Source organism: Galeopterus variegatus, unplaced genomic scaffold (assembly GCF_000696425.1).
Source record: "Galeopterus variegatus unplaced genomic scaffold, G_variegatus-3.0.2 Scaffold65, whole genome shotgun sequence".
Lineage (NCBI taxonomy): Eukaryota > Metazoa > Chordata > Mammalia > Dermoptera > Cynocephalidae > Galeopterus > Galeopterus variegatus.
In genome coordinates this window covers 704,069-723,171 of record NW_007726176.1, presented here as the reverse complement: position 1 = coordinate 723,171, position 19,103 = coordinate 704,069, and the positions used below count along the sequence as shown (strand labels likewise).

General features: G+C 44.6%; 1 protein-coding gene across 1 annotated transcript in view; it reads left to right on the top strand.

Annotated features, from left to right (window-relative positions):
• The first annotated feature begins 1,163 nt into the window (after positions 1 to 1,163).
• The window catches only part of KIF3B (kinesin family member 3B), a 43,215-nt gene continuing 25,275 nt past the window's right edge, over positions 1,164 to 19,103 (top strand). The window contains exon 1 of the mRNA XM_008577094.1: positions 1,164 to 1,288. The gene's annotated coding sequence lies outside the window, so the exon portion shown is untranslated. The remainder of the gene's footprint in view (positions 1,289 to 19,103) is intronic.

Genomic DNA, 19,103 nt, shown 5'->3' with positions numbered 1-19,103 from the left:
TGTCCGGTGACCTCTCTGCAGCAGTGGAGATGTTCTCTCTGTACTGTCCTATCTCACAGCCACTCGAAACAATCAACTGAAGTTTTTTTTTTTGTCTTTTGTCTTTTTTCCGTGTCCGGCAACGGATCGCAACCCTCAGTGTTGCCCCCGTACCGGACCGGGGACCGGCAATGGGATCGCAAGCCTCGGTGTGGCTCCCACGCCTCGCTCAGCCAGTGAGCGGGAGCCGGTCTGTATGTGGGATCCGAACCCTCGAACGGGAGCGCCGCCGCGCTTCCCAAGCGGCGCACTATCCAGTGCGCCACCGGGCCGGCTCGACGTGATGTGTTTTACGTTTTTAAATGATCCTTCTGGCCACCTTGTGGAAAATTGATTGACAGGGCAGGGCCGGACAAAAGACTAGAAGCAGAGAGACCAGATATTGCAGGCAGGCTAGAGATGAGGGTGGCCTTGCCTTGCCTGGTGTGGTGGCCCTGATATGGAGAAAGGTGGATAGATTAAGGGACATGGTGACTGGATGTGAGGGGTGAAGAAGAGGGAAGAAATAAGAATGTTTTCTAAATGTTTGGTTTGAGTCAGTAGGTGGACCCTAAATGGGAGCCATATGAGCAGCAATTTGAGACACAAGTCACATAACGGGTGTCAAAGGTCGCGTAGCCCGACCAAGGCAGTGTGTTCCATTTTACAGAGGGGGAAACTGAGGTACGAGATACCAGCGCATGGGGTCAGGCCACATCGCACTCGCCTCTCGCCCTTTCGGTGGTGAAAAGACCGAGGTATGTTGGGCACCCACAGAGCGCCAGCACCGAGTCCGGCTCCACCCCGCAGGCTTTGCAGGGCTAGCTCTCCCTGTTTGCCTCCCGAGTCTTAATAAAGTTATTGAAATTGACACCGGTTGCTACGGAAGTGGGTCGCCGAGCCGGGTTGCTAAGGAAGTGAGCGGCCGCAGTCTCTCCCCATCCGGGGCAGCGGGGAATGGCAGATCCCGGGTTTCGACGCCGTTGCAGCCGTTGCCGCCTTTGCCGCCCTTGCCGCTGCCGCCGCGGCCGCCGCCCGCTTTCGGCTCCGGCCGCAGGTGAGTCGGTCGTATAACTTCGTATAATGTATGCTATACGAAGTTATGCTCGCCGAGCCGGGTTGCTAAGGAAGTGAGCGGCCGCAGTCTCTCCCCATCCGGGGCAGCGGGGAATGGCAGATCCCGGGTTTCGACGCCGTTGCAGCCGTTGCCGCCTTTGCCGCCCTTGCCGCTGCCGCCGCGGCCGCCGCCCGCTTTCGGCTCCGGCCGCAGGTGAGTCGGGAGGGGCCCGGGCGGCCGCAGGTGAGTCGGGAGGGGCCCGGGCGCCCGCGGGGCAGGGCCAATCCCTCCCGCCGCCTGCGATTTTCCCAACGGCCGGCGCCGGCGTCGCGCCTGGCTTTACTGCCCGGCGAGTTGGCGCATCCTCTGCCCTGCCTCCTGGGCATCCTCCTGCAGTTCGGGCGGCCTCGCCCCTCTTCTGGGCAGGGCCGCAGCCCGACCCCCAGACACAGACGCCCGGGGCCGGGGTTCATTTGGTGGGGGGTCTAGGACCATGTTCAGGTCCTCAGCTTGGGAGGCAGGCGGGGAAGCTTGAGCCTGGGGTCCAAACCTCGGCGCTGTCCCTGGCTAGTTGTGTGACCTTGGGCAAGTCTCTTTTCCTGTCTGGCCTCAGTTGACCTGTTTGTCCAATGGAGACCTCACACTTGCTGTTCAGAGTGGTTAAGATGATGAGACGTGTATGTGAAAGTGCCTTAAATGGGGAGAGAGAGATTTCTTAGGGCCCCCTAGCATGGGGGCTGAGAGTCCAATTTGAACTCCGAGTGTCTGAGTTGGAGACTCTACATCTCCACTTAGTAACTGTGTGGCCTTGGGCAAGTTAATCTCTTTGAGCTTTCTTTTTCTTATCCCTAAAATGGGATAATCTGTAAAACGGACTACCTTGGGAATCCAGTGAGACAGGGTATATCGAGTAACTTGGCACATAGTAAGTGCTCAACAAGCTATTATGAGGCTTCTGGGGTGGGATGGGCAAGGCTTTCATGAGGAGATGACTTTGGGACAGGAGGATTTAGGTGTGTAGAGCACCAGCTCATTCGGGTATTCCTACCACTGTTGACATCCCCCCACTCCCAGTTTTACTTCTTCATTCTGCTCAGAGCAAAGGAGGTGGTAGACTTATGCAAGTAGCCCAGGTGAGCGAAACCCTGAAGTCAAATCTTTGTAGAAGCCTGGGGTTATGGTCTTATTTTGTACTTGGGCTTTATTGACCCTTCCAGAAGAAAAAGGGCATCTTTATGTCTTTTGGGAATTGTTCAAAGCAATAATAACTGTTTACAAGTATATGATTAAGAGGCACTTTTCAGGTATATTATCTCATTTAATTTTTTTTTTTGAAGTGGATAGGTACTTTATTTTATTTTTATTGGTTATGCATATTCATGGGCTACAAAACTGACCATCGCCACTTGGGCCCAAGTTTTGATGGTCAGATCAATACTATCGGCATGCCCATTACCACAAGTTGTGATTATTCCCTGTGTCCCCCACTCAATTAATCCCTGTTTTCCCTCCCCCCAACAACCCTAGGTATGCTCTCTCCCTCTCCAAGTCCCAACACACTACTGTGGTCTTTCTTTCCTTCCATCTTTCTCTCTTAGCTCCCACTTATGAGTGAGGACATGTGGTATTTTTCCCTCTGTGCCTGGCTTATTTCACTCAACATAATTTTCTCCAAGCTCATTCATTTTGCTGCAAATGGCAGAATTTCATTCTTTTTTATGGCAGAGTAGCATTCCATGGTATGTATATAGCGCATTTTCCTTACCCAATCATCCATTGAGGGACATTTAGGTTGGCTCCTCATTTATTCCTTACGTGACTTTGGTAGGTAGCTGGTGATGTCATCTTCATTTTGCAGATGAGGAAACTGAGGTTCAGAAAAGTGAATGACTTGCCTAAGAATCTTATACCTACTAAGTGAGGAGTTGGATATGTCTCTAGGTAAATCCTGTATTGTATCTCCCATACCCTGCTGTCTAATTTCTCAACAGTAGCTGTTACAAGGCCACAAGGGTATTCTTTTGTTACTTCTAACTGCTATGGCTAGAGGCTTTTCTTTCAATGGCAGGGAAACAAGATCTCACATAAAGCTTCATTTAAATAGATATGATCCAAAGTGTGGATCTCCAAAAAGAGCTGGAATGTTTAAGGGGAGTGGTTTCTCTGTCCTCAGTCTTCTCCTTTTTAAAATGAAGGGAATAGGCTAGATGATACTGAAGGCCCTTTCAGCGCTGCTGTGCAATTCCGATTGCAAGCTAGTGGTTAAAAGCACTGAATCAGGCTTCCTGGGTTAAAATCTTGGCTCTGCCCCTTTACACTGTATGCCTTTGAGCAATTTACTTCTTTGTGCTGCAGTTTCCTCATCTGTAAAATGGGGATAATAGTAGGACTTACCATGTATGACTGTTGTGAGCGTTTATTTGAACCTCATACAGGTTCTCTGTATGGTGCCTAATGGTTTAGAAAAATGCTTAAACATGCTTCATTCATTTGGTCTTACCAATGATCCTGCAAAAAAGGTAAGGTGCAGATTAAGATCCCTGTTTTACCTGAGGTAAGAGAAGCCATGCTGCTAGTAACAGCCCATATCACATTGTAATCCAGGTCTTCTGACTCCAAGTTCAGTGCTTTTGCTACTGTGCTCCCTTGGTTTCATTCATTCAACATTTGAGCAAATAAGTATGCATCAGCCCTGTTGTAGCCTGGTAGATGAGGCCCTTGCTCTTTGGCAGCTTACATTCTAGTGGCAGCAAACAGGAAAATAAACCAATAAATGGGGTAATTTGGATAGGAATAAGTGCTGTGAAAACAATAAAACAGTGATATCACAGAGAGTAACTACTCAGGCGATTGGGGGGGCTGCTACTTTAATTGGGTAGTCAGAAAAGGCCTCACTAAGGCAGTGACATTTTTGCTGAGATTTGCTTCCAGGAAGAGGCCAATCATTTGAAGATGTGGCAGAGGAATAGCAGGGGTAAAGGCTCTGAGGTGGAAACAAGCTTGGTAAATTCCAGGAATCTCAAGAAGGCTCAGAGTGGCTGGAGCAGGTGAGTTGGGGGTGGGGGAGTCTCAGATCATGTCAGGCCTTGTGGGCTAGAGTAAGGAATTGGGATTGTATTCTAAAAGCAACAGAAACCATTGAAGGCTTTTTTTTTTTTTTTTTTTTTTTTTAATAAAATAGGTTTATTTGGCTCACAATTCTGGGACAGCTGCATCTGGAGTGGGCCTTAGGCTGCTTCTACTTATGGCTGAAGGAAAGTGGCAGGGTAGCAGTTTCAGAGGCTGGAAAGTCCAAAGTCCAGGGAACACATCTGGTGAGGGCCTTGTTTGTGGTGATGCTACTCAGTGATGCAGGTGTCACATGGTAGATGGCTTGAGCAGAGAGAGAGCCATTAAGACATGATCTATATATTTTTTTTCTTTTAAATCTGGTCTCTATGTGGCCAATGAATTTTAGAGGGCATAAGAGTGGCAGTCAGGAGACTAATTAGGAGTTTAGGTGAGAGATGATTGTGGCTTTCTCAGGTGGTGGCAGTGAAGATGGTAAAAGAGGATGGATTGTGGGTATGTTTTGGAAATAGAACCAGCAGGATGGGGGGCAATGGGGAGTGAGAGGAATTAAGGCTGACTCCTGGGTTTTTGGCCTGAGCAATTAGGTAGATGTTGGAGGAGCCATCTGCCTCTAAAATGGTGAGAGGACTTTTTGGCACAATGCCCTGTGAGGAAGAATTAGCTATGGTTCACTCTGAACCCCTTGGAGGAGAAGCACAAGATAGAAACTTCATACTTTATAGTCTGTGAGAAGGAAATCCCAAATTGTGCTGAAGGAAGACAGCCAGGTGTACTTGATTGAAGCATCCCCATCTATAAACCCTGCTTTTCTCACAGCCTGGTTCTTTGCCAGCTTTTGGAGTGGCAGGTGTGGGCTTGGCCAGGGCAGTGCCCATCTGTCTTGTGCTATGGGTATTACTGTCCTAACTCAGGATCTTGGCTGATGAAGGCTGGAAGGAGGCTGGCTAGCTCTGGGAGAGAGAGTAGAATCACTCGTGATGTTCGTTCTCCACACGTCAAATGGTTACACTCTCTGCCAAAGTGGGTCTTTCCTGGCCACCGAATGGCAGTTCTAAAGTCTCAGAGCTTTTGACTTAGGAATCCCTTGAAAAACTGTTGGGTTCTGCCAGAATTCCTAGAGGATCCTGGAATGGAGTATCTCTTCTGAGCAAGGGAATTCAAGGCTTGTTTTCATATATTCCAGTAATAGCACTTGTAAATTTGGGCATGACAATGTTGTTGATTTCATATTGTGAATAGTAAGAGTAATTACCAATACCACTTGTATAGTTTTGTTTGCAGTTTAGAATGTTCTTTCCTGTGTGTTCTCATTTACTAATTTTAGTCAGTTGATATCATGTGGAATATGTATGAGTATTATCCCCAGTTTACAGATGAGATCATTGAGATGCAGAGAAGTCATTCATTTTTGTCAGTAGTATTAAGCACCTGCTGGGTGCTGGATTAGGCAGATCCTTGCTGCTCAAATTGCGTTCTGTGTGACAGAGGTACTTATGTACCTGGGAGCTTGTTAGAAATGCATAATCTAAGCCTAGATATAATAAACTAGAGTCTATATTTTACCAAGGTCCCCAGGTGTTTGCTGTGCCCATTAAAGTTTGAGATGCACGCATCTAGGTAATCAGTAGCTAAACTAAGACTTGCCAATGATAATCACAATGAAAGTAATAGTAATAACTAACATTTACTGAGCCAACCACTGTTCTAAGCACTTTACATAGGTTGTCTCATTTAGTCCTCACAGCAACCCTGTAACACAGGTACTAATATTTATCCCACTTTACCAGAAGGGGAAAGGAGAGGCACAGAAAAGTCAAATAACTTCCCCACATCTGCTAACTCCAAGACCATTGCTCTTTCTCCCATTCACTCTCGTTCATCTGTTTTTCAGGTGGGCAGTGACCATATCCCTGATGTCTTGTCAAAGGCCTTTCACTTCCATACCTGGGTAACTAATTTTAAATGCTGATGAAAAAAGTGACTTCAAAGAATGTTTGAGGAAATCAAGGGAAAAAACCCTTCAGCTATTTTTGCATAACAATAGGTGTCAGTTACTTGACTTATACGGCCACAGAAAGATATCCAAATTAGTGATAGACCACTAAGTGTGAGAGGTAGCCTAACTCCAGGGCTGAAACAGCTGAAACAGGTAGGAACTGTAAGCTTCTGTATAGTGAGTCATTTAGCCCTAACCTGTTTCTTCATTCTGGTGATATCTATACCCAGTGAGAAGAGGGTGGCTAAAGTCATATAACACCTGCCAACTAATTGTAAAAGATTCAGTTTTCCGTCTCTGCCCTGTGGGCTCATTATTTTCCTTTCACCGTTTCCTATCTTCCCAGAGTCTTAGATTTCTTGGTCAAGGCCTGTGCCGTCACAAGAAATTCTGGTGTGAAAAGGCAGTGGGGCCTGGGTGGAGGCAGGATTCTAATAGCAATTCTGCCACTTGCTGTGTGACCTGAGGCAAGTAACTCAACCTTTGGACCTCAGCCTGGCCTTCCATCCTGCCCAAAAGACTGCGCCTTGAGTTGGGTGATACTGTCTTCTACTTTGGTGACTTCATGCTGGGCTTTCTCCCAGACCTTCTGGGTGTGGTTCTCAGAGCACATTTCTTGGCAGTTGGAGAGCATTACAGTCAGTTCATCTTATCAGCGTCACACATCTGCACTGCAGCTTGGGATATTCATGCTTAAGGCACAGTTAATCATGGTGACACATTGCGTCTCCTCATTTTGTCACACTGATTGCGGACATTGAGCTTTTCACATACAGGCAGATCTATCTTTAGTATTCTGATTTATTTAAGTCATGATTTGCATTAGAGAGCAAGCCAGTGATAATCATGGTAGGTGTGGTTTTATTTTTAGAGATTTTGACAAGGTATTTGCAGCACTTGCATTTTCTCATACTTGAACATAGTGTGTAAATGGAAGAGGGTTTAAGTGAAATAGAAACTGTTATTACTGAGAGTTTGGGACTTAACACACTGTTACCCATACTGGGGTACTTCATATCACCTTCAGCAATGGTTTCAGGAAGGGCTTGATTGGACTTTTGTGTGTGACATAAATTAAACAGAAATTAAAAGCTCATAGCACAATCTCCAGCAGCTTAGTGGATTGCAGTAATCATTACTTTATAACGCATTTCAAGAACCTAAGCAAAAAAATCTAGCTGGTAAATCATAAAAGATTCCATCCAGGGAAGATAAAATGTCAACTCAAGTTACTTAAGATAACCACAAGAAGATAGTCCTTGGTGGAAATAGTTACTGGTTTTGCAAGATCTGCAATAATGAGTTAGATTCTAGCCTAAGAAGTATGTACAGTGTTTTCCCTTTAGTTCTTTAACTGTCAGCTTTTTTTTAAAAATAGAATTGTGGGAGAGGAGGGGTTAGGGAGACATTGGTTAGTGAACACAAAGAATGAGTATGTTTTGTAATGACGAATATGCCAGTTATCCTCATTTGATCATCACATATTGTACACAAAAACTGATAGTCAACTCTGTGCTCATAAATTTGTATAATCAATTGTTTCAATAAAAAAATAATAAAATACATATGTGAAAAAAAATAGAAGTGTTTTTCTGATTCTAAAAATAAATAAATAAATTTTTATTGAGGAAGATCCTGAAAATATTAAGGTAAATAAGATTCACCTTAAGTCCCACCACTCAGAAGTAACCTCTCAACATTTTACTGTTCATATGCAAATATATACCCAAATACATTTCATCTCATCGATATGTAGTTCTTACCTATTTCTCCCATTGTTGTCAGTTAAGCTATTTTCAATATTTAAATATTATAAATAATGCTATAGAGAACATCTGAATGATTATCTTTGTGTAAACCTTTGTCTATGTTTCTGATCTATTTTGATCTATTTCTTTAAATAGATCCTTTGATTGTTAAAAATTTTAATTATAAAGGCAGCCCCCTTAAATAATGTTTTTAATAAAGCAGTGTCTAACTAAAGCTGAAAAGACAGACATTATTACAATTGGGGGTCGGGGGGTTACCCATGATAATGGTATCCTAACTGCAGTTTTTAACTCATTTTTCCCCTTGCAGAAACATTTTCAGATAGATGTATTCAAAGTGTATTTCTCATTTTATATTTGGAAATGTTCATTCTTTCATGACCGTTTTCCATGTTTCTGTGTTTAATACTTAAACTTTTCTTGGCATTGGGCATTTAAGTTGTTTTGACTTTTTAGTAATCACTATAATGCTGTAGGGAACATTAACATATCTCTCAGCTACATAAAAAAACAATTCTAAATAGGTGGTTTGTGAAAAGTTAGAACTTAAACTCTAAAGGAGAACTGTACATTTTCCTTCTTAGTATCCTCTGAAAGTATCTTTTTTTTTTAAAAAAAAGCACCTTCACTGAGATAGAATTCACGTAATATAAAGTGTCTTTTAATAGTTTTTCTCAACTTCCAGTCAAGATGGCAGAATAGACGGTCCCCAGTGTCACTCTCTCCCACAAATCAACCAATTTACAACTATAAAAAAGCAACAACAGCCAAGCTGGGGCTGCTGGAGCTCAGGGGAAGAGGAGAGACCTATAGAGTGCATGAAGGTGGGAGAAGCCACGATGAGAGAAAGAAAAAACCACTCTGACCATTTTGAGCCCTGGCCGCATCTAGGCTGGAGCTGCTGAGTGCCCGGAGCAGAAGGCAAAAGCTGCAGCTGTGCTCTTCGGATGAAGTTGCTTGGAGGTGGCAGGGGAGAAGTGGGCCTTGGTGGCCCCCAGGCCAGCAAGACCACTAATAGGGTTCACGTGGACCCATACAGGAGCAAGGAGCCACAACAACTGAAAAAAAGGAGCCACTCAGAAGCTGGTGAGTCATCACAAGGGACTGGTACACACCTGTCCCATGGGAAGTGTTTGGAGCACGGGTGGTGGGGGAGACAGGCCCACCAGGAGAACACTGGGGCACAACAAGGACAGCTGATCTGCCCCCCAGTCAACGTAGGACCACTCAGAGGAGACTGGCCAGGAATATAGAATTGCAAGGGGTGCAGTTTGATGAAAAGACTCAGGCCCAGACTAGTGTTTCTACACAACCTGGGTGCACCAGATTTCACTAGAACTGGAAATACAGTCAACCATTAAAACCTGAGCTGCCCAAAAAGCCTTCCCTAGGGACTCAGCAGCAAAGCAGCAATTTAGCTCAAGCACTGGTCCCCACAGGAAGTTCCCTCATTTCAGAAGTAAGCAAAGGACACCAAATTAGTTCCAGCGCAGAGTGGTGGGAATGCAAATAATCCAACACAGAACTGAAAGAAAAAAAGTACCCACAACCAGAGACAAAGTTTGATGTTAACTAGTAAAGGTCTCATTTCACCAAAGAACACCTATAACACCTACAAGGACCAGAAGTCCCCTGGGCTACCAAGCCAGAAAGTGGGGAGGGCCAGGGACCTCAGCCATGCCCCCCAACACTTGTGACCAGTCCCGAGGGTGGGAGCTGAGAGACTCAGCCACACCACCCCAACAAGCGTAACCATCCCAGTGACAACTACTGAGCTGCTGCAGGAAACACCCTGGGCTCTCCTGAGCTGGGGCAGTGGGGGGCTGAGGGCCTTGGCCATGCACCTCCCCACACCTGCTGCCAGCCCAGCAATGACCACCAAGCCACAGCAAGAAGGGCCTCGTGTTCGCAAGCTAGAGTGGTGGGAGACGAGGGCTTTTGCCACGTCCCCCTGACATCTGCACCCAGCCAGGCAATGACCAAGCCACTGCTGGAAGCTCCCTCGTCTCCCCTGTGGGAATGTGGGGGGGTGCCACAGACCTCAATTCCACCCCTCCTCCTTCCTCCTTCTTCCATCACATTTCCTTCCCTTTTCCCCTCTCCCTCTTCCTCCCAACTGCTCTGCAACATCATAGAATGTAAAAAAATAATATTAATAAAATAAAATTTTTTAAAAAAATAGTTTTTCTCACCTTTTTTTGCTGCTTCTCCTTCATCCATTTTTCTTTCTGATTCAGAATTTCCTGTGACTAGGATCCAGAACATGGGCTTTTGGCATTTAAACCCTTCATTGTGTGAATAGGCTGTTTGTTGGCAGTATAAACCAGAAATATTGCATGTACATTATTGGTTTTGTGCACTTTGTGAGCTACAAGAGCAAGCATGTCATTATGGAATAGAACAGTGAACCAAGACAGTTCTGATGGACTTTTGGAGAGGAATTTTTAAAAAGTATTTAACTCATCATATTATTGAAATAAATTCTATGATTTATAGGAAATTCTGTTTGATTGACTTTGGGAACTATTTCCTATAAAGGTAGCATATGTAGGCATGAATCACCAAGGCATGAGGGGTCTTGATAAAATGTGGTTCTGATTCAGGGGGTATGTGTGGAGGTCTTATATTCTGTAGAGCTGAACGAGGTGGAACAGGAGAAGACAACTGTACGTGACACTCAAACACAGTATCTCAGTTATGTTGAATGCCATGGTGAGAGTTATTCTCTTTTAAACTCTTTTTTGGTTCTTCTGACTATGTCAAGGAGAATGTTTGGTGCCAGTTTGTTTCTTAACACCTGCTAAGCTCCCTTTGTCACCAAGAGAGATCAAGCCTCAGGCCTTAGGTAAAAAAGCTACAGTAGATAGCTAGAATTTAATAACATTGTTGTGTGTACTTATATTTATTTTCACAGTTACCTTCTATTGATGACATGTGATACTGATTTTCCATTCATGGTAGTGATGTAAAGTTTCTTTCCAAAATAAATCTGTGTTAACAGAAAGCAGATTTAAAGAAAAGCCTTAAGTAAATAATAGTACAGGTGATGCATGAATATGGCAAAAATTGTGAAGGGACAATCAGATGACAGACATTTAGGACATGCTAGTGTGAAAAAAGGCCATGGACTTTGGAGCCAGGTAGAACTGGTTTCTGCTTGTGTTGCCACTTTTTAACTCAGTGTGCCACATTACTTTCCTGGCCAAGTCTTGGGTTTTTCCTCCTGTAAATTGGGTCAGGGCAGAAAGTACTTCCTGTGGGCCAGGCACTTGATGCTTGTCTTCATCTAATCCTTACACAGCCCCAAGGAATAGGGTATTAGTTTTACTTGCATTTTACAGATGAGGAAATAGGCTCAGAGGGATGAAGGAACTTGCACAGAGTCCCAGAGCTAGGAATGGTAGAGCCAGGTTTCAATTCCAGGTGTGTCTAAATCTTTTTTTTTTGCTGTTTAGGCCATTTTCCCTTTGCAAATACAGATTTTGCTATGGGTCTCTACCTAACTGAATGGCAATTTGATTAAAATGAAAAGCCATCAAGCACACCCATGTTTACTGTAGCATTATATAGCCAAGAGGTGGAAGTGGCCCAGATGTTCACTGGCAGGTGGATGGATAAAGAGAAGGTGTTACAAAAAATGAATAAAACAAAAAGACCAAAAAAAAAAAAAGAAAAGAAAAGGTGGTCTAGGGCTGTCCATTTAGTTCAGTTGGTTAGAGCACGGTGCTGATAACACCAAGGTCCAGGGTTTGATCCCTGTACCAGCCAGCTGCCAATAAAAAAAAGAAAAAGAAAATGTGGTATATGCATATAATGGAATATTATTCAGCTTTAAAAAGGAAGGAAATCTTGTCACATGCTACAACATGGATGAACCTTGAGGACATTCCGCTGAATGAAATAAGCCAGTTAAAAGGACAAATACTGTTATATGATTCTACTGATATGAGGTATCTCATTTAGGGGTTACCAGAGGCTGAGAGGAGGAGGAAATGGGGAGTTGTTAGGATATAAAGTTTCAGTTTTTGTTCTTTTTTCTTGGTGGCTGGCCAGTATGGAGATCTGAACCTTTGACCTTGGTGTTATCAGCACCGTGCTCTCCCAAGTGAGCCACCAGCCAGCCCCTTAAAATTTCAGTTTTTACAAGATAAGAAAGGTCTAGAGATCTATTACACAACAATGTGAATATATTTAACACTAGTGAACTGTACACTTAAAAGTTTTATATTATCTTTTTTTTTTTTTAACCATAATTTTAAAAAATCTAAAGCCGTTGGTCAGAGGGTGATTTTTTTTTCATTTGAAAAATCTCAAGCATACATTAAAGTAGAATAATATAATAAACCATTACCCAGCTCCTGCAGTTATCAGCACATGGCAATTCTGTTTCACCTATAACCTCCCATCCACCCCACCCATAATTATTTTGAAACAGACCCCAGACAGCATATAACTTTATCTGAAAATACTTTTGTTTATCTCTAAAAGATAAGAACCTTTTAGGGCCAGCCCGTGGCTCACTCAGGAGAGTATAGTGCTGATAACACGAAGGCCCCGGGTTCGGATCCCATATAGGGATGGCCGGTTGGCTCACTGGGTAAGCATGGTGCTGACAACACCAAGTCAAGGTTAAAATCCCCTTATCCATCATCTTTTAAATAAATAAATAAATAAATAAATAAATAAAAGCTAAGAACCTTTAAAAAAAATACCATTTTCACACCTGAAAAAGTAACAATAATTCCTTAACATCATATCATATCCAATATTCAAATTTCCTTGATTGTCTTATACATTTTTTAGCAGTTGGTTTGTTTGAATCAAGATCCAAAAAAGGGCCCCAGACTGGCCAGTTAGCTCCGTTGGTTAGAGCATGGTACTGATAACACCAAGGTCCAGGGTTCAATCCCTGTACTGGCCAGCTGCCAAAAACAAACAAAAAAGGGCCCCAGACCACAGCCACCATGTTGCATTTGGTTGACTAAATCTCTTAAGTCAGGGTATAAATTTGTAGCAGAGAAATAACTTCATTTCTTTCCTGGATTAGTACATATAATGAGAAGTTCCTGGCAGGAAGTTTCTTCCAGCTTCATAGTTTAGTGGTGGTTCAGAGCATGGCTCTGTATGTCAGGGTTGAGTGGGGAATGGGGTACATTGTCAGTGGGAGGATAAATGTACAGCCTGGGGAAGGGGCAAGATGGTGCCTGCTGTCAAAAAGGAAGATGCACAGCGTTTTTACTTGTAGGAATGGATCCCACCAGTTACTCCCACCTGTCCTAAAGGTATGTGTCCAGGACAGTCACTGCAGCATTGTCTATAGTAGCAAAAGACCAGGAACAATCAGAAGGTCCCTCAGAAGGGGACTGATCAAATAAACCTCAAGATGACCATTGCATTTAAGCAGCTATTTAAAAGGTGTGTGTGTGTGTGTGTTCCTAAAAGATCTATAAAGTAAGATGTAGGATGTAGAAAGGTATCTAGTATACTTCCACTTGACTTTTTAAGACATTTTCTTAAAAAGGTCGGGGAGCAATATAGATAACGTTGTTTGCATATGCATCAAATGTCTCCCCAGAGGTAGGGGAAGATTTGTTTACTGTATACTCCTCTGTACAGCTTGAATTTTTTTTTTTTGTCTTTTTCGTGACCGGTAAGGGGATTGCAACCCTTGGTGTGGTGTCGCCCGCACCACGCTCAGCCAGTGAGCGCACCGGCCATTCCTATATAGAATCCGAACCCGCGGTGGGAGCGTTGCTGCGCTCCTAGCGCCGCACTCTCCCGAGTGCGCCACGGGGTCGGCCCTTGAATTCTTTTAATCTGTGCATATCTTGATACACATGTGTGTATGCATATATGTATTTGTGTGTGTATTTTTAAAACGTGAGTTTATTTGTGGGTTTTTGGGGTTTTTTTTGGCTGCTAACTGGTATGGGGATCCAGACCGTTGGCCTTGGTGTTATAATGCTGTGCTCTAACTGAGCTAACTGGCAAGCTCTATTTGTGGGTTTTTAAACAAGACAAACCTGGTTTTGAATCCTGACTGTTCCACTTAATTGCTGTGTGACCATGGGCAAATTGATTTCTCTGAGCCTCTGATCCTTATTTTTTAAATGGGGCTAATGTACGGCTGGCTGGTTAGCTCAGTTAGTTGGAGGCTGTTGTTGACAACACCAAGGTCAAGGGTTTGGGTCCCCATACCAGCCAGCCGCCAAAACAACAAATAAAATAAAATGGGGCTTAATGCCTGCCTTCCTCCTGAGGTGATTTTGAGGATTAAAAGAGGAATACACATTAAGGTCTTGAACACTATGAGTTGTGACTATTGAATAGAATAAAATCCCAGACCAACATCAATTCTGAATAGGAAGTGTCCTATAGATTTGAATATATTTTTACGAATGTACAATTGAATACAAAAAAGAGTTTCTGTCCCTCTTTTTCCCCTTGTAGGTAAATTCGTTCTTTGTTCGTGTCATCAAATGACAGGGAATGCATGGTGCCAACTTGAATTCAAGGCAGACATTTATTGTTCACGTTACTTGTCTGTGACCTTTAGGGTTTATTTCCAGAGAACTAGTCTGTCTTCTTGAGACACTTAAGCTGAGATCAAAGTGCTAGACTTTTTCCTAAAGAAAACGTACCATTATTGCTTTCCCCCACCTTAATTATAAAAAGCAAAATACACATACCCATCAGAAATTCCAAAAAAAGTAAAATAATCACTTGTAAGCTCACCACCTAGTGATCAATATTGCTTGCACATCCTGATTTTTTATTACACACCTTGTGCCAAGTTGAGCATTTAACATTTTTGGGGTTTGTTTTTGTATTGGCGCTGGCCAGGACAGAGGTCCAAACCCTTAGGTCTTGGTGTTATCAGCACTACACTCTACTGAGTGAGCTAACCAACCAGCCCCTGAATTTAATATTTATTAGCTTATTTAATCCTTAGAACAGTTTTTTAAGGTAGGTGTTGTTATGAATGCTTTTAAAGCCAGGGCTAATGTTGGAATCCTGCTGACTATGCCAGTTGTCAAGCTATACAACTATGCCAGTTGTTGAGTAAGGCAAATCATAACTAAAGCCAAAATCTTTCGTTAGTTTAGTTACAACCTATTGTACAGACTGGGTCACCAGACCCCTCACATGCCAGGCTTGGTACCCAGACCCATCACAGGCAGGTCCATGCTAGGTAATTGGGAAAGATCCCGGGAGCTGTTGGCAGATGACACGAGCTCAGTCCTCAGCAATGGCAACAGAAGCTTACAGGTCTGGTGGGGGCAGCAGCCTCATGGAGGGTTCCAGGGACACTGGTAGCAACAGGTGGCAGCAACAACCTCCAGCAGCAGTAGTGGCCTCCTCAGGGGCATCCCGGTGTTGGGGGGGCACTGTGGATCAAAGCCACTCATCCTTTATACTTAAGTCCATAACCCAGGACCCCTGGGTGCACATGTGCAATTGCATTAGACAATAACCAAGGAACACCTGGATGCACGTGCATATTTACATCAAATACTTGGCAAGATTCTGAACATCTGAGAGGCCCTGACTATTTTCCTATATTTTCCCAACAATCCACCCCATCAGGGTCCCTCACTGTACAATGTACACGTTCAGAATCTTCCGCAATGTTCCCTAAGTAAGGATAGATGACCATTCCATTCACATATTACACATTCCATCCCAGTCCCAAAAGTCTTTAGCTTATTGCAGCACCAACTCAAAAGTCCAAAGTCTCATCTGAGACTAAAGGCAAAACTCCTTTCAGCTGTGAACCTGTAACGAGTCAGAAACAAATTTATGTACTTCCAAGATATAGTGGGACAGACACTGGGTACACGTTCCCGTTCCAAAAGGGAGGAATAGACAAGAAAAAAAAGGCCTCAAATCCAAAACCCAAACAGGGCAAACATTAAGCACACTGGGGCATTTGGGCCACTAAAGCATTAGGCAACCTTGCTCCTACAGCTCCACCAAGGGCATCCCATTGAGCTGCCCTGGTGCCTGCGGCTTTTCCAGGCCACCGCTGCTCACTGCCCGCAGCCCCACAGTTCCGGGCTCCTGGTGTTAGTCCTGCCATCCTGGCTCCACTAGACATTTCCCCAGTGGGGGCTCTGACCCCACTTTTCTGCTTCACATTGCTCCGTAGAGGACCTCTGCAGCAGCTCCACCCCTGCAGCAAGTCTCTGCCTGAGTCTCCCAGCTTTTTCATACACCTTCCAAAATCTGGGTCAAGGCTGCCACGCCTCCTTTGCCCTCACATTCTGCTGGCCTGTAAACTTAACACAACGTGAATGCCACCAAGGTTTCTGGCTTGTACTCTCCAGAGCTCCTGCACAACCCACACTTGGGGCTGCCCGAGCAGGGTTGCTCCAGCCAGAGTGGCTGGGATATAAGGAGCAGTTTCCTGAGGGCAGCAGTGCCCTGGGTCTGTCCTCCAGAGAGACTCAGTTCTCCTACACCTCAGTGTCTATGATGGGAGGGTGCTCCTCCAAACTTCTGAAATGCCCTCAGGGCTCTGCTTCCATTGTCTTGGTCATTTGCATCTAGCCATCCCATCCCCAGCTCTTGAATCACTTGAATCAGCTCGGCTTACACCGACTATTTACTCAGTCTTGGGCAGTTCTGCAGCGTTCGCCCAGTCCATTCACCCAACAGCTGCCCTGCCCCTGTGTATATCTACAGCTATTTTGTTACTGCTGCCACAGAGACAGGCACGTGGTAACGGAGACTAACTTTTCTACCTTTTCACCAGGTGAAAACATACTTAAAATTCTGCAGGGGCACCCGTCCTTGGGTCATCTGCCCATCTGCATGTCGCACTCTTTTCTTGGGTTCATATGGCACCCATCGAGCCATTGGGTTTAAGTGGCACCCTCTGAGATATTTGCCTTCGGAAGAACACAACATGCGTTTACTACATCTTCCCTAGAGCACATTACACCATCCACCTTCTTGGGTTTAAGTGGCACCTGGTGAGCCATTTGCCTTTGGACAAACGCAACATGCATTTACTACATCGTCTCCAGATCACATTACACCATCCACCTCTAGGTCCCATAGCTGCAGCAGCCAGAGGCTCTCCCTGTTTCTGCTGCTTTACTGTTTCCCCAAGCCCACCAATTAGATCTGAGTATATGGGACATAGGTAGTGAATTGGGTCACCAGTGGGTTGTCTACTGGTCTGCCTGGTCCCATAGGCTTCTAGTGCTTCACTTTCTGATGAGCATGTCATCCCAGGAGATGCATAGTCTCCCCCAACTCACCACTGGGTTTGTCATACGTCTTTGGTGTCAGAAGTAGGGATGACCTGTTGCAGTACTTCAGCCTCCAGGGCATGTATCTGCACTTCCAACCTGTCTGTTTTCTGCTGAAAGTCTCAGAGCTGTGACACTTCAGGGGTTTCTGGTCCATGTTGGTTTGCAGTACAGCGAACAACAGCCAGACCCTGTTCAACAGGAAAGCGGCCACCAGGCACCACATACCCAAGGGTAGCCACATTTCCTCCCCCTCCCAAGGGGTTTCTGCTTCTTTACCTGCTTGGCATCCTACCCATGATACCAACTGCTGGGCTCTTCTACCTGCCCAGAATCCTGCCACGTCTATGCAAATTGCTGGGCTCTTCTACCTTCCCGGAATCCTACTATGACTACGCAGATTGCTGGGCTTTTTTACCTGCCCCACATCCTACTATGACTATGCAAATTGCCAGGCTCTTTTACATGCCCGAAATCCTGCTACGACTACATCAATTGTAAAGCTAGGGCTAATGTCAGAATCCTGCCAACTATGCCAGTTGTCAAGCTACACAACTATGCCAGTTGTTGAATAAGGCAAATCATAACTAAAGCCAAAATGTTTCATTATTTTAGTTATAAACCATTATACAGACTGAGTCCCCAGACCCCTCACATGCAGGTCCATGCTAGGTAATTGGGAAAGATCCTGGGAGCTGTTGGCAGATACATGAGCTTAGTCCTGAGCAACGGCAGCAGCAGTTTATAGGTTCATTACCTTACAGGCCCGGCAGTGGTGGTGGCCTCACAGAGGGTCCTGGGACACTGGCAGCAACAGCCTCCAGCAGCAGTAGTGGCCTCCCCATGCCCCTCCCCCAGAAGCATCCTGGGAGGTGAGGGGCACTGTGGATCAGAGCCACTCATCCTTTATACTTAAATCCGTAACCCAGGACACCTGGGTGCACATGTACAATTACATTAGACAATAACCAAGGAACACCTGGGTGCATGTGCATATTTACATCAAATACTTGGCAAGATTCTGAACATTTGAGGGGTCCTGACCATTTTCCTATATTTTCCCAACAACTCTATTTTATAGAAAGTAGGACTTATGTAACTTTCTGAAGATTTTATAGCTAGAAAGTGGCAGAGCAGAAATTCAAACCCAGAGCTGTTGAACACTAAAGCTCATACTTTTAACAATGACTGTACACTGAGTGCCCCACATCTCTCTCTGCACATGCATGTACACAGATAAACATAAATTGCATCATAGTAATTCTTCCGTTTAATGGAAGTTAATTCATCAATTAAAACATTTTTACTACCTTATGTTCATGGTGGTCAGCAAAAATGGATACATGAAAGGGAAAAATGAGTTTTAACACCTGGATATTAGTTTACTTAATTTCACAAAACTTTTTATCTCCTTTTTTCCCCCTTAGTTTTATTTTCTTGACTAGGTAATATATTCATATGATTCAACTCAAGAGGTATAAAGAGTTATACAGTGAAAAGTTTCCCTGATACTCTTGGCCCTTATCCAGCAGCTCTTTTAGGGAAAACTAATGTTGTTATCTGTTAACAATTGTTATCTGGCTCCTGTGTATCCCTCCAGATATATTTTATGCATCTATAAGCAAATACAGAATTATTCTCGCAACACAAATACCATGTCCTTTTAGAAGTTCTTCAGGGCAGTGGTGTTATTCAACTAGAGATGGATAATCTTGTTTTGAAAGTGTGAAACTGGGGCCGGCCGGTGGCGCACTGCTACAGTGCGCCGCTTGGGAGTGCGGCGGCGCTCCCGCCGAGGGTTTGGATCCCACATACAGACCGGCCGCTCACTGGCTGAGCGAGGAGCGGGGGCAACACCGAGGGTTGCGATCCCGTTGCCGGTCCCGGTCCGGTACGGTACGGGCGCGACACTGAGGGTTGCGATCCGTTGCCGG